At 35.6% G+C, this 16,681-nt stretch overlaps 1 protein-coding gene and 1 non-coding gene across 2 annotated transcripts in view; both read left to right on the top strand.

Annotated features, from left to right (window-relative positions):
- Positions 1 to 16,681, top strand: part of LOC126772486 (lysine-specific histone demethylase 1A) — a 322,515-nt gene that overhangs the window by 205,349 nt on the left and 100,485 nt on the right. The window lies entirely within an intron of this gene.
- On the top strand, positions 14,446 to 14,518 carry Trnak-cuu (transfer RNA lysine (anticodon CUU)). Its single transcript has one exon. It is a non-coding gene; the product is annotated as a tRNA-Lys (tRNA).

The following is a 16,681-nucleotide window of genomic DNA, read 5'->3' as shown; positions in this document are numbered from 1 at the left end:
TGGCGTGCGGGGTTTCGTTTAGCGACGGAAATGAGAAGGAATTTCCCAGGGAGCCTTTTGGAATACGTATATTATTTGTCAACAGACGTCCCTGGTGTCCACAATGGACGTCGTCGGCGCACCACGCCCCGGAAAGAATCAATTATTTGGTCTCCTGTCCGAAGAAGCGTCAAATGGGCGAATTGTTTGTTTAATAACATTTCGTTGCCTCTATAGAAGTCAATGTGAAATATTCGTCGCCTTTATTCGAAGTATTTTAGTAAAGATAAATTGTTAGGTTGCGTTTTTTTTACTAATAACGATGTCTCTATCCCAAACGGATGTGTTTATTTTATTTTTTTTCAGTTTCCTGTCTTCGAAAGTTTTTAACAGTTTTATCTTTTTGTTTTTTAGCCCGGGTCGTAAATTTTGGATTAAAACCAGACATATTTCATACTTATCATTATATGATATTTTTATTATATTTGTATAGAATCGTTTTGAAGGCTCGTTCTCATTCATCTCATTGCGAATTAACAATAAAAATAAAAGTTTATGTCTGATAACAAAATAGCTAGAGAAACAGTAAGTATATGAATAATGTTAAAACCATATATATTATGTCCTAGATGTAATAAAAAATAAAAAAGAAAGATCTTCTTAAAATGAAAGAGTTTCAATGGGGATTTACAAAAAAAAGGATCTTCATAATCAACTTCGAATACCCAATTGTTAAGTATATGTGTTATTATCGCTGTTCAACTCTTTATCGTACACAAATGATCCTACAAAAAAAATATAGAAGAAATTAGTCTACAAAAGCGGACGCTAATAGGTTAGGTAATTAAAAATGAAAAATATAACTGATAAATATCAAAAAATAAATAAATTACAAAACTCATCATAATCGGAAAAAAATTCCAATAATTTTTAATTGTTCCGATCTGAGTCGTGAACCCAGCACCTTGTGATCTGCGGCGTTATTGGCTAACCACTACCCACGAGGCAGTCAAATAATAATATATTATCCTTTATTAAATTTTAATATTCAGGGTCCATGAGAAACACTTGTTACCGCCCAGTATGTTATCCGTGATGTTATTACGAATGCTACTCGCTTTACGGTAGCTGGTCGGAATGATCATCGACCATTTCTATGCCGATGTCATAACGTAAAGTGCGTTTTGAATATCTCCTTTACGTTAATATTGTTTTTAAATTTCTTTCGAACTATGTTGTATACAAATGTAGAAACGTTTAAAAGTATTTTAAACCGTTCCTTGGTTACCAATGGGAATATTGTGGGATTATTTCGTTTATGTTAATGTCTGGTAAAAATAAACAAGCCTTTCATTCAAACAGAATAAATAAATTCGATTTTTGAATTGTTTTTTTTTTATCAAACGTCCTTCCTTAAAAACATGAGCTGAATTTTAGTGTGTTTTTAAAACAAAACATTCGAGAGAGCTAGAGCCACATTACATACCAAAAATTAAATTCTACGATTGCCAATTCTCTATATCTAGAAGTGGCAATAAAATATTATTTGTAAGTTAAGGAGAAGAAACACGCAATTGAACAAATTATGATGTTCTATTATTTAATAAAACTATCCCGCGAACATGTATGTAGATTTTTCGTTAAATCTGTATTCAAATTTATTTAACATTGTTTCCGAACTGTTATAAGATACCAAGCTTCCCAGAACTATTTTGTCTTAAATGATTTTCGAACACGTTGTAACATATTTTTTTTCGCAGAATACGAATGTTTTAACGGAAACAACAGTTGGTCGGACCACACATGTATTTATCTAGTGTTGAATATCACGCCGTTTACTTCACATATTTGAATTTAGAACTTGTTCTAATATTTAATGACGCTTTAATGATATGATTAATGTCTTAGTTACTTTTTTTTATAATCCAATGTATTAAAAAATCATATCTGTTTACGATTCGTAGTGAGTCTAATGAATATTTAAATTTGTTGATTACTGTCATTTATATATTTGATGCTACACCAGGCCTCCGCTTCGATGCTGAATAGCCCCAATAAAATCAATTTTACAGCATTTCCTCCCTAGCTTAGTTGGTATTCGTCCCAGGAACTACCAGGTCATTAAATCTTATGTTTGTTTGATTTTTTACATCATTGTTGGCTTTATGATAATAGGTGTTCGTTCCTTTGCTTGTATTGGATCTCGGGAGCGATACGGTGTGAAACTTAACGCCTAAATTGACGGTTCCTTTATTGAGCCATTTGCTTTAGCGAACGCAATGTCGTATTCATTAGAGCTTGATAATTTTTTCTACTGTTTAAATACATTTAAAATACAAACGTTGGTTTTAATAATTTTTCATTTTTATTTTTGTAATCTTTTATCTATAAAATCAGTGAAGTATTGACTGGCACGAATGTCTTAGTATGTCTTAATTATCAACAACTATGAAGTCTTTCAGTACTTTGAAATCGAACCGAAGCAGCTCTCATTAAAAGTTGATAAGAAACGATACCGTGGAATTTAACAGCTCAAAAAGTGTTCTAAGAAAAGTCCTGCCCTTTATTTCCTATTGTACTTGATAATAAGATTTAACTAGCGAACTACAGATACCGTCAGCCTTCTGACCAATTCGCGAACGAACTGCTCACGTAATAGTTTTGTTGTTATCGCTCGTAACCACTCTTCAGTTGCGTCTGGGACGATATTAAAAAGATTTGGCAGCGAGCCACCGAGATATTGATCTTTATGCTTGGCCAGACGGCTATAGGAGTTTCCTAAGTGCCATGCCGGTTGGTTTAATGACTTCCCATGTTTGTAACTTTGGATACGATATTTTATGTACTTGGCGATAGCTTTGGACAGTTAATGCTGTTGATTTCGTCGCTCGGAATTACACACATTCATTTTATATTCTTAACTGTTAGTCACGAATGATATCTTTAATGATGAATGACGCTGTCTTTTATCGTTAGTTGTAATTTAATTTCCTTGTACATTTCCCACATTTTTTTTGTATTATCAGCTCTTGTGTCATCAGAGCATTGAAATGGATACGATTGATGACAGTGGTTCCAAAGATAAAAAAAATCATATAAGATAACAAATTGAGTAGTTCACTAAGTAATTTTGCGCAGCTGCAATTTGAACTGTACATATGTGCATAGGTATAAAATGGATATATAGTTCAAATTCACACATCAAAAGCGATGTTAATTAAGTTGGAAACGTGTGAAGAGTGACACCTGCGTTCGTATCGGAGATCGGACCGTTACAGTTTATGGGGCGGGGCGTCTACCAAAAACAATGGAAATCGCAAAAAGTAGAATGCGGGCCAGGGGCCAGGTACCAGGGGTGCAGAGAAGGGTAAGCGTACGGGTCGCGGCGGGGTTCCACAATTTATGATTGTGCCGTGTCAAAGTGTTAATGAACGTAGTCTGTTGCTCTTTATTGAGATAACGCGCGCAATCGATGGCCACGCCGAGCCCGACCCATTACTTATTGCGCCGCCCGATCTTGCGTGTCTCTTTATAAATGTACTTATTTTTTGCTCTATGCATTCGTGCCAAGTGACTATTATTAACATTGTACGAGACAATTTATAAAGATGTTAAAGATTGCTTTCTGATTAGAATATCTACGTCTAAAGCTTAATCTTTGTTATGAGCAAAGGTTTTATCATATATTTTTTTTATAATGATACAATTTTCGTTTTGTTTTAGTGGTCCATTTTGTTTATAAATAAGAACAAAATATGATTATATACCTATTTGTATAATTTTAAATCTTTCAAAAACGCCTTTATAACACTATGTATAGGATATTATTTGTTTTTGGTTCTTATTAAAGAATTAATATACGACCCATCATATTTTAATCAGCATAATTGACATGTGACATATCGTTAGTCGTGTTTTTATACGAGTGCTTGGGTATTGCGCGTCATCGGTGCATTTCGATGTGTTTTTTTTTTTAATAATATGGGTAGACGGGCAAAGGGCCAGCTGATGGTAAGTGGTCACCAACGCTTGATATTGGCACTGTAAGGAATATTAACTCTTACATCGCCAATGCGACCAACCTTTAGGAACCTGTACCTCGTGCCCGTAGTTAACTATAATAACTGTTATCACGATATGGTACCAACGATATCATATTTTTCGTATTTTATTTATAATGTTGGTATGTATAAAGTACGTCGCGCAACCATCAGTAAAACAAGGCATGAAAATTAATTTCTCAATGTATATACATGTATAAATTATTATACCACTATAATTATAACATTACAATTAAACCTATTCACAAAAAATAATAATAAATAAAACAACAAATCATTAAAATAAAATTACAATTAAGTTAAGTAAATACATGAAAAAACTTTGATAAAACCAATATCACTTTATGTCCAGTTCGTGTATTATTTTTATCATTATACATGCCGTATAAGCCGAGATGGCCTAGTGGTTAGAACGCGTGAATCTTAACCGATGATCGTGGGTTCAAACCCGGGTAAGCACCACTGAATTTTCATGTGCTTAATTTGTGATTATAATTCATCTCGTGCTTGACGGTGAAGGAAAACATCGTGAGGAAACCTGCATGTGTCTAATTTCATTGAAATTATGTCACATGTGTATTCTACCAACCCGCATTAGAGCAGCGTGGTGGAATAAGCTCTAAACCTTCTCCTCAAAAAGGGAGAGGAGGCCTTAGCCCAGCAGTGGGACATTAACAGGCTGTTACTGTACTGTACTGTATGCCGTATTACGTTTTTTTTTATTCTAATATGGGTATCTGTTTCTTCATATATGTTACTATTTATTATAATAATTATTAAAACTAACTATATAACACTATTATATACATTTTATTATATACAGGACATTGAATATGTCTAAAGATTGCATTCGTATCTGACCGTCGCACTTCGATGCGATGTTATCACGATATGCCTTCCACAATATCATCATCTTATATAATATAAAGATTTATGGTCTTGCTTATAAGCGTTGCTAAGCGTGTGATTCACTTTTCTGTTTAACGGGTGAAGCGGCTAATGCCATATAGGCAACTTTACTGTCGTATTGGAGTTTGTTATTCTAATTGGAAATATTATATAGCACTAGCTAAAAAAAGCCGAGATGGCCCTGTGGTAAGAACGCGTGAATCTTAACCGATGATCGTGGGTTCAAACCCGGGCAAGCACCACTGAATTTTCATGTGCTTAATTTGTGATTATAATTCATCTCGTGCTTTACGGTGAAGGAAAACATCGTGAGGAAACCTGCATGTGTCTAATTTCACTGAAATTCTGCCACATGTGAATTCTACCAACCCGCATTGGAGCAGCGTGGTGGAATAAGCTCCAAACCTTCTCCTCAAAAAGAGGAGAGGAGGCCTTTAGCCCAGCAGTGGGACATTCACAGGCTGTTACGGTTACGGTATATAGCACTAGCTACCCATTTCGGCTTCGTACGGTTAAATAAAGCTATTTTTAACTAACCAAGACAGCCTATTTTACTTCTGTATAAAGTAGCTTTTAAATGGTGAAAGAATTATTAAAATCGTTTCAGTAATTTAAGTTTCGATTACAAAAAAAACATATCTTTCTTTTTTTTAGTTCATAATTCGTATAACTATAACTAATTAAAGGAAATAAAGTAAATAATATGATGTGTTTGAATATTAAATAGATATATAGATAATAAAAAACAATTATTTCGGTAATGAAATAATATTGGAAATCGTATAGCTTAATCAAGTATATATATATATATATATACATATATATATGTTACCTAAGTAAATACTCAAACAGATATACTAGATAGTTTATTTGCACTGCACACGTGCATTGTTTAGTTGATTTCATAATAAAGTTCGTTATATATTCGTAAGAAATAGTTTCAATCATATGATGAAGATAATAATTTCAGTACCGGCCGCGGGAGCATTCGTCAGTGGTTGTCCAGTTATCAAAGATTATAATCGATCGATAGCCATTGTTCCAGCCCGTGCTGCACATTTAAATGTTTTCAATATTTACTACAAACAAATTGATGAATCGTCCGCTGATAAACATTGCTTCTTTATCTACAGAATGTCCCGTCCTCAATATAATCTGATGTTTGAAATACATGGTGTGTCTTTCTTTTGTTGCAGGTATGCAATCCTCATGAAAAGGACTGATTCATCGTAAGAGAACGCAAGTTTTAATGGCAATTTTATTTATCTGTTTAATTAGATATGTGCTAAATTAAATATGATATTTTTAATTTGTTTTCAGGAATTTAAATAAACATGCATATTTGTATATAACGTGTTATAGTAGCCGACAGCTACTTGTACAGAAATAATTATAAACTATTCCTTGCATCAATGCGTTACAATTAATTACACTGGCTTACATACCTTCAAAGCGGGGCCCACTGCTGGGCTAAGGCCTCCTCTCCTTTTTTTTAGGAGAAGTATTTGGAGTTTATTCCACCACGCTGTTCTAATGCGGGTTGGTGGAGTACACATGTGGCAGAATTTCATTGAAATTAAATACATGCCGGTTTCCTCACGATGTTTTTCTTCACCTTCAACCACGAGATGAATTATAACACAAATTAAACACAAGAAAATTCTGTGGTGCTTGCCCGTGCTTGAACCCACGATCATCGGTTAAGATTCACGCGTTCTTACCACTGGGCCATCTCGACTCACTTTGTTGTTCGGCGGTACTGATCTAATAAGAGGTCATCTATAACTTTAAGTAGTAGCTAAAAGTGGTCTGGATTCTAATAGTAAAAATATATAGTTTGATTATCTTAGGTTTTAGAATATAAAGTAATTAACTCCCTGTGAATAGACTACTACCGGGATAACGCCCTCTGTTCTCCTTAAAAGGAGATTTAAAGATTAAATCCACCACGAATAATTGTTTTAGAATATAAAAGTTGATATCAATATGAATATTATTCTACAAAGGAAAATTTTCAATGAACTAAACATTTTATTCGCGCACGCGAATGGCGAAAAGTACACGCAACAAGTGATTTGTTGCACGCTCCATTACAAGTCAGGGGCTTAAGTTGTCAACTTAGAATCCAATAAGATAGACTTGTTCGTTCTCCGCTCACTCTATTCAAATACGATATCGCAATAATTTTCCGTGTCCCAATGAAACTTTACAGAGCAATACAACGACAGTGTAACGCGTTGACAAGCTGTTTCAGAGCAACAAAACCTTTATGCGTATCGATAATATGGTACATTTTGTCATCCATTGAGGTGTGACTATAATATGTTAAGTTGAATATTCACGAAGAATAATCGATGTATTGTAAAATTTACTTCTGGTTCGTTGATTTATTATCTCGAATTGTATTTCAATATGATGTAACGGGAACTAGTATTACGATAATGTTAAATACGATAGACTTATAACGACAAGACTTGTTAGAATATTAGATGAATAGAATAAGCCTAATAAATCCTATTGTGTGTTCGGTTGCATTATTTCTTAATATTCTGATGTTAATATGTTATATGGACAAACAATGAAACGAAATCGAATCAAAATTTAAATGTAACATACAATATTAGTTGTGATATGGATAAAAAATGCTTTAAATTAGGAAATAAAATATCTAGCACTAGTACTCAAATGTTATGTTACATATAAAACTTTTCACTTATATTCGATCATGAAATTAGAGTTAAACGCGTTCATAGAAGTCACTTCATATAATACTTTAATTATAATTATTTTTTTACGAATTACCACGTTATTTTTGTTTTTAATTTTTGTATATTTGTTATTTTATATACGTAAAATTAAACTTTGAAGTTGTATCTCGCGTTGAAATTTAATTTATATTTTTAAATGTTACTTAATATTTACTTACATAACTTTTTAAGTGTTACTTAAAAATATTAATTAAATGGATTTACACAATGATTTTGATTAAGGGGTGATAAGTTAATAATTTGTTCTTGTTTTTGAATATCAAATCAGGTGGTAGGGCTTTGTGCAAGTCCGTCTGGGTAGGTACCACCCACTCATCAGATATTCTACCGCAAAACAGCAATACTTGATATTGTTGTGTTCCGGTTTGAAGGGTGAGTGAGCCAGTGTAGTTACAGGCACAAGGGACATAAAATCTTCGTTCCCAAGGTTGGTGGCGCATTGGCTATAAGCGATGGTTGACATTTCTTACAATGCCAATGTCTAAGGGCGTTTGGTGACCACTTACCATTAGGTGGCCCATATGCTCGTCCACCTTCCTATTCTATAAAAAAAAAAAAAACAATGATGTCAGAAAAAATCAATGTTTAACTATACACACGATAAGCAAGCCGTTAATTTAGTCGAGTTTCTAACTGCATAGCTGTCATTTTGGTTCCAGTATCGAATTTAGGATAAAGGCAGGTAAAGTCAATTTGGACTGCGCTGCCGGCGTTGCTTGGTTCTAGTATACAATAATAGCAGCTGCAGAAACAGCTATGTTTTCGTCTAGTATGCCCGTGGGCTAATTGAGAATATTATCATATAACGGTCACTCACACAGGCTGTATGCATTATATTATATATAAAGTCAATGTTCTTATGAATGTATAGATGACTTAAAATTGTTAAAATATTATTAAAATTATCTACCCGTTCCGACTTCGTACGAGTAAAATAATATTCCATGCTATTAGTTAAACAAAGAGATATAAAAAATTGAAAACTGTATATACGTCCGTACAGTGGTAAGGGTTAAGGCATATTTACCTACATGGAGCGTTTTAAAGGTGGCTTTGTGCAAGTTCGTCTGGGTAGTTACCACCCACTTATCAGATTTTTTTTTTATATTCGCCGGGAGGGCAAATGACTCTACTCCACCTGATGGTAAGTGGTAGTAGAGTCCAAACGCGACGACGGCCAGTACAGACGGGAAAAACGTTCTGCACTAGCCGCCTTCGCCTTGCTGGCCCGCAAGATGCCTCTTCACGCCTCGTTTGAAGGAACCCGGGTTGTAAGAGGAGGGGAATACGTGAGCTGGTAAGGAATTCCATTTTTTGGAAGTGCGGCAAAGAAAGGAGTTGCCAAATTTCGTTGTTCGCGATGGAATTGATGTCACAGTTAGGCGGTGACATCGAGAACCAGCTCGCGTGGACTTAAGAAGGAAGGGGGAAGCAGGAATTAGAGAGAATAATTCCTCAGAGCACTCGCCGTGATACAGTCGATAGAAAGCGCTCAGTGCTGCTATCTCACGACGCAATTGTAAAGGTTCAAGGGTGTTTGTGACCTTTACGTCGCCAATAATGCGTACGGCACGTCGCTGCAAGCGGTCCAAGGCCTCAAGTAGGTACTTAGCGGAGCCATCCCAAAGGTGCGAGCAATATTCCACGCAAGACCGTACCTGTGTTTTGTACAGCAGGCACAGTTGTTGTGGCGTGAAAAAGCGCCGCACCTTGTTCAGAACTCCGAGTTTCCGTGAAGCTGTTTTTATAACAGCCTCGATGTAATCCCTTGGACTAAGGTCGCAGCGAACGTCAATCCCCAGCATGGCGATTTTGTTTTGCATCACCAGCGGAGTACCACAGAGGGAGGGAAGAGGGGAAAATGTTGACTTTTTCGCCGTGAGAGCGCATACCTGTGTTTTCTTGGCATTAAATTCAACAAGATTATCAGAGCCCCATTTGGCGATGAGCTCTAACGTCCAATCGAGTTCAATGACAAGATTCTTCCGCCTCTCCTGAATTTCCGCTCGCCCAGCCACTGCGCGTCCGTGGTATCCACCATGCACTGTACTATCGTCTGCATAGCAATGTATGTTCCCAAGAGAGAGCATATCATTGATATGCAAAAGAAAGAGTGTGGGAGATAGCACAGATCCCTGGGGGACCCCAGCATTCACTACATAGAATTGTGAAGCGCAACCATCAACTAAAACACGAAGGCTACGCTTGTGTAGGAAGCTGGCAATCCAGGTGCATAGCTGAGCAGGCAGACCATATGCCGGCAGCTTGGAGAGAAGACTTCTGTGCCAGACCCTGTCGAAAGCCTTGGAGATATCGAGGCTGACAGCCAACGATTCTCCATGCTTGTCGATAGCTTCACCCCAGAGGTGTGTTACGTGCGCTAGAAGATCACCTGTGGACCGTTTTGGTCGAAACCCGTACTGACGATCATTAATCAAACAGTGATCTTCTAGGTAATGGATCAGTTGGTTGTTTAAAATCCGTTCTATCACCTTACAAAGTACTGAGGTGATAGCTATTGTTCGATAATTTGCCGGGTCAGACCGATCCCCTTTTTTGGGAACCGCTTGCACATTAGCTCTTCTCCAAGCCTCCGGCACATATCCCGAAGAGAGAGAAAGTTGGAACAGGCGCGTTAACACAGGAGACAGCTCCACTGCGCACTTCTTCAGCACTATGGCTGGTATTCCATCGGGACCGCTAGCTTTCCGTACATCAAGTGATTGCAGCTCCGCACGCACATCACGTTGCCTGATTTTAATGTCAGGCATCGTATGGCCATATGAAGGTATTGTAGGTGGCAGCGCCAACAATCATCGATGACGGAATTGTCGGCAAAGAGTTTAGCCAGGAGATCAGCTTGCTCTTGCGGACTGTGAGCTAGCGATCCGTCCGGATTTCTGAGCGGTGGCAGCGAAGGTTGGCAGAAATTGTTTTGCACAGACTTGGTCAGACGCCAGAAGCTACGGGAGCCCCTAGGATGCGAAACAAGGATTCTACCGCAAAACAGCAGTACTTAGTATTGTTTTGTTCCGGTTTGAAGGGTGAGTAAGCCAGTGTAATTACAGGCACAATACCCTTGTCCCTTATTATCATATATTACATATTAGTTCCCAAGGCTGGTGGCGCATTGGCGATGTAAGCGATGCTTTACATTTCATACAATGCCAATGTCTATGAGCGTTGGTGACCACTTACCATTAGGTGGCCTATATGCTCCTCCACCTATCTAATCTATAAAAAAATAAAAATAAGATTTTACTTAACTTTCTGGCACCTAAATTTAAGTACAGCTGTAATATTTTATTTCTTTTTTTAACAATAAAAACGGTGTTATCAACAATTTTCATGAGGAACAATTCGGCTATACATAATTTTCCTAGAACTTTAGCTATTAACGCAGCGCACGCCGTGGAAGCTTTCAAGATGCACGATCTTTTCCGACTCAGCTAACCAATATCATCATGACTTTATCTTATTATATATATACACACTATATATATAATATAGAGCCTATGCCCGCCCATCTGGAATAATGTACCTTTAAAATAATGAAATATTTTTATATACACACAAAGGCCTAAAATTCGTGCTCACTTTATAGTTATTAATATTGATATATATTTTATTGCCTTTGCTTTTTATTGTGGGAGTGCTGGTTCATTTTTTGGCCCAAAGGATCGGAATTGCAAGTCAACGCGGAAATGCTGCTAGCATTCTTTCCACCATTCCACAAGATCATGATTTGTAAGGGAGCTATATTTAATTTTTATTTATATATACTTAAGTTCTTAATATAAATAAGCTAGCTATATATATATATATATATATATAGCTATATATATATATATATATATATAGCTATATATATATATATATATATATATATATATCAATCAAATCAATCAACAGCCAATCGTTGTCCACTGCTGAACATAGGCCTCTCCCAAGGTGCGCCAAAGCTCCCTGTCCTCCGCCTTCCGCATCCAGTTGGTGCCCGCCACCTTCTTAAGGTCGTCGGTCCACCTGGCTGGAGGGCGCCCTACGCTGCGCTTGCCGATTCGCGGTCTCCACTCTAGGACTCGTCTGCTCCAACGGCCATCGGTCCTACGACATACGTGACCAGCCCACTGCCACTTCAGCCTGCTAATTTTGCAAGCTATGTCGGTGACTCCGGTTCTTTTCCGGATAATCTCATTTCTGATCTTATCCTTCAAAGATACTCCGAGCATAGCTCGCTCCATAGCACGCTGAGCGACTTTGAATTTGTGGACTAGACCCGCAGTTAGTGTCCGCAGGTAGTGTATATATATATTAAATCTTGCCTAATTATCTCCATTGCTCTAATCTATCTCCTAGTTTGTACCGCTACAAACCCCTGCTCAAATGCTCAAAGAACCCGGGATTAGGAGAGTTATAATCATGTGTTTTCAACCTTATTTATAAGCTACTAAAGTCCAATTCGACTAAATGTTTACTTATGACACTTATGACACGTGGTAAAAATTAAAATGATGTGAGTGCCAAGGTACTACAAGGTAAATAACAAGTCTTACGCTGACGTCACCTGATGTTCGAAATCTTACGCTGACGTCATCTGACTCTAGATATCTTACGTTTACTCGTCTGACGCTCGAAGTCTCAGTTAGTCCCTACCGTGTACCGATCGCTAAGATGTTAACACATCAAAAACGTTTCCGTTACGTGTTATGCGTGTAACGAACAACGTGTTGTTTTTTTAAATATATAATTCAACAATAATAATTTAATTTCCGCATTACATACGATTAAAGTAAAAACGAAACATTATCATGTAACAAAATAGCGTATGGAAATACATCAGAAAGCATCGCCAATGTGACCTAACGAGTAAATTACATGGCTCGAGTGTTTGTGGAACGCCCCTCGCCTTCGCGTCGAATTTCTGTACGTAAAATAGCGCACCTAACTGTTTTCGAAGAAGACGCGAATTGATGGCAATTTACTTTGAGGCTATTATTTATTGATGTATAACTTGAAACTACGTCGTTAATAATTTTTTGTATATTTATATATTTTTTTATTTTAGTTCTATGTATATAGGAACAAGATGTTATTTGCGTGTGTGTGCCTGTAGTTACACTGACACTCACACATATGAATAAATTGATTGGAAATTTTAATATCTATACCGTATCTGAGTTTAATTCTGGAATTGAAAATTTAATTTTTATGGTATCTGCTCAAAGTATTTATGATAGTAATATGGCTAGGATGAATGTTTAAATATATTATATAAAGTAATGCTCGTTTCAATGACGATTTTAATTTATTTCTAAATTATTATTGGATATGACTTGCACTGAAATGGTCTTCATTCTCAATTTTACTCGTGTAAGAAATGTCATGGCAATCGGTTGAACTGTATAGACGCTGTTGTACCGTTGTTGCAGCGCCATCTAGTGGCAAGTTACAATGTTGATAAGATATAAAATCTTTTTCGTGTGAGAAAAAATCATATATGGCAATTCATTGTGGTCGTTCCAATAGTAGCGATGTCTATTAATTTCAAATAGATGTACCGATGTATTATATTTTAAGATAAATTGACTGTTATTGTATAGAATATACAATACAATTAAAGTATATTACATAAGTAACCTAAACCATTAACGGGCCTTCTTGTAAACGTCGCTTAGCGGCTGTTTAGTTAAAAATAGATTTCTCCCTTTCTGTTATTATTGATTTGACATTCGAAAGAAGAAGACACAGCATTGTTTAATTAATTACTTGCTAATGAACGATTATAAGTAAGTCCGTTTAAGTTTAAAATGTGAGTTCTAGGTTAAGAATACTTAGAATTTAAAGGAGCTTATATTATATTGGATGTACTTTGTTGTGAAAAAATCGCGTCTATATTCGTAGCGACATATAATATACAGTTTAATAAGCTTTATAACTAAAAATTCTCATCGAAATCTATCTAGTAGGTTTTGTATTATTCGCGAACAAATAAGATAATATTATTTACAGTTTTATAATAGTTCTATCATAGTAAATGGTGATAATTATAATATTGATAATATTAAATATATTTGAATAATATGAGTTTATTTTTCAACTGCTGAGAAGCAAACAGTATTAAAGAAAGTAGCAAATACTTGTCGTTTTAATGTAAAAATTTCTAATTCTATTTGATATTACGAACATTTTATGAACTAATGTTCGTTATTTGCACGCTTCGCAGGCTTAAATATAATTGACGTAAAAAAATGTATGTCGCTCCTATAATACGACCTAATCAGCTTTAATGTCAAATATCATTAGAACCGTCCAGCCGTTCGATGTAGTTTGAAGCACAAAGAATCAAAATGGAAACCAATATTTACTTTATTCGAGTAGAAATTCGTAAAAGCAACTTTGAATCGAAATTTTATAAATGAAATTGAACGTTACATATTAACCTTATGAAAAAAACCGACAAACTCAATAGTTTTTCTTTTCTAACAATAATGTAAATATTTAATAATAATAATTATTAAATTTATTTGTCCCTCTTGTATGAATAACAACGAATATGAACTCCAAGTTTTTATCATCTATGTAATTTTATACAGAATAATATGCCGTATTTATTCAAATTTTATTAATATATAAATCCTTTACATTGATAATACTAGTAAAATCAAAGCCTGTCTTTATAGTTAAATTATCATAAAGTGGTAATAATTTTCAATACTATCCAGCATGCCCGGCTAGCTCAGTCGGTAGAGCATGAGACTCTTAATCTCAGGGTCGTGGGTTCGAGCCCCACGTTGGGCGATTATTATTTTTTAAAAATGTTTTTTTTTTCCTTTCCAATAAGGTGAATTTCTCCGTTTATTGCAAACGTAATGGCCAATCTAAACATATTGCGCAATCGTTCGCTTTGTACCGTTGAAGGGTCACGGGATGGCTGTATAGTACGAGAGCTTCCCACGATTTATAGTCAGATACTTGACTTTGATGGTACTGACGTTCATATCGCCAGATTTGAACAATAACAACGTACTACCGAATAGCTCTGGCGGTACTTAAAACGCGACATTGCTGTGAGATTACTATCACAGCTGTGAGATTCAGTATTATTCGCTTAATCTATTACGCTCGCTGTATATAAATTTTGTGATCAACGATGATGATTTTTTTTTATTTTTATATTAATAAATGTGTTATGAATTTTAATAATCGTGTTTAGTTGTAGTTCGAATTATTCTCGTTATTATTTATATCTTGTTTTAAAATCGTAAAAAATGCTTTAGTTAATCAAATAGTCCTATCAGGTTTGATCTCGATAACGTCTGCTATCTTTTATTAAACGTAGAAGTTACTATTTGTTTATATGTTCCAACTAATCTCAAAAATAATTGTGATTGCAATGTCTACGCGAACAAAAGCTTGTTTGATCTAATTTAGATTGTTTGTTAGTTTCATAATTTAATTAAATGCGATCGTACCGTAACAACCTGTGAATGTCCCACTGCTGGGCTAAAGGCCTCCTATCCTCTTTTTGAAGGTTTGGAGCTTATTGCACCACGCTGCTCCAGTGCGGATTGGTGGAATACACATGTGGCAGAATTTCAGTGAAATTAGACACATGCAGGTTTCCTCACGATATTTTCCTTCACCGTAAAGCACGAGATGAATTATAATCCCAAATTAAGCAATGGTTTGAACCCACGATCATCGATCGACCACCATCACCATCGTTACAAAGTACTCGACAAATTTAAATTTCAAACAAGAAATAATAAAAATAAACTTACAAATATAATTCCGTTGTAATTTTCTGAGTATCAGGAACAATCATAGCATTACCGTTAAGACGGTAGTTCTCAAAACAGTTTGCATTACTTGACTCGACTAAGTATCTTTGAAATTATCCTGATCATATTAAAACGAATCCCGCTATTCTCTTGCTACTTTACCTTGCGCTACTATCATTGTTATTTAAGAGTAAAAAGATACGGATATATGGTCGCACTAACTACGCGGAATCATGAAATAAACGTTCAAAAGATCATTTAGTTTTCTGTTAGTATATTTTGTTATTGTTAAATATGGGTTGCAGTGATGGTTTTAAATTATTTATGCTTTTTGTAAATTTTGTTAAATCGATGGTACGCTTGTGTGAATATATGTTTTACTGGTGGTAGGGCTTTGTGCAAGCTCGTCTGGGTAGGTACCACCCACTCATCAGATATTCTACCGCAAAACAGCAATACTTGATATTGTTGTGTTCCGGTTTGAAGGGTGAGTGAGCCAGTGTAATTACAGGCACAAGGGACATAAAATCTTAGTCCCCAAGGTTGGTGGCGCATTGGCTATAAGCGATGGTTGACTTTTCTTACAATGCCAATGTCTAAGGGCGTTTGGTGACCACTTACCATCAGGTGGCCCATATGCTCGTCCACCTTCCTATTCTATAAAAAAAAAAAAATGTTTCAAATATACTATTCCCGCGTTTTCCGATCTGTGTAGGATGAATTATAAATAGCTAGATAAGCTTACTACCATTCAAATAAACAGCCAACGGTTTTCAATTACAAGTGGCGCAGCTAAATCAGGTTTCGAACGTTGGCTTATTAACTATTAGATTGCGATACTGTTTTATTATTGTAAGGGGTAAGTAAATAATACTTTCTCTAGATAACAAACTGTTATCAGCCACGCATATTCAATTACATAATTAATTCTCGTATAAAACCGGTTACCGTAGGCAGCTTTGCTTGCGTTTTAAGTACCTTATGTATTTTTGTGTACCCCTGACAACGAGTACGCAAAATTTCGTGAGTTCGGTTGAGTAGTTTAGACGTAAATAAGTAACAAACAAACAAAATCACTTTTACATTTATAATATTTCTATACCGCCTGTTAGTCCTTATATAAAAACATCGTTAAATATATATATATGTGTTGAAAGCGAAATCTAAAAAAGGGATCTTA

Source organism: Nymphalis io, chromosome 12, assembly GCF_905147045.1.
Source record: "Nymphalis io chromosome 12, ilAglIoxx1.1, whole genome shotgun sequence".
NCBI classification, from domain to species: Eukaryota; Metazoa; Arthropoda; class Insecta; order Lepidoptera; family Nymphalidae; genus Nymphalis; species Nymphalis io.
This window is presented reverse-complemented; position numbering and strand designations above follow the sequence as displayed.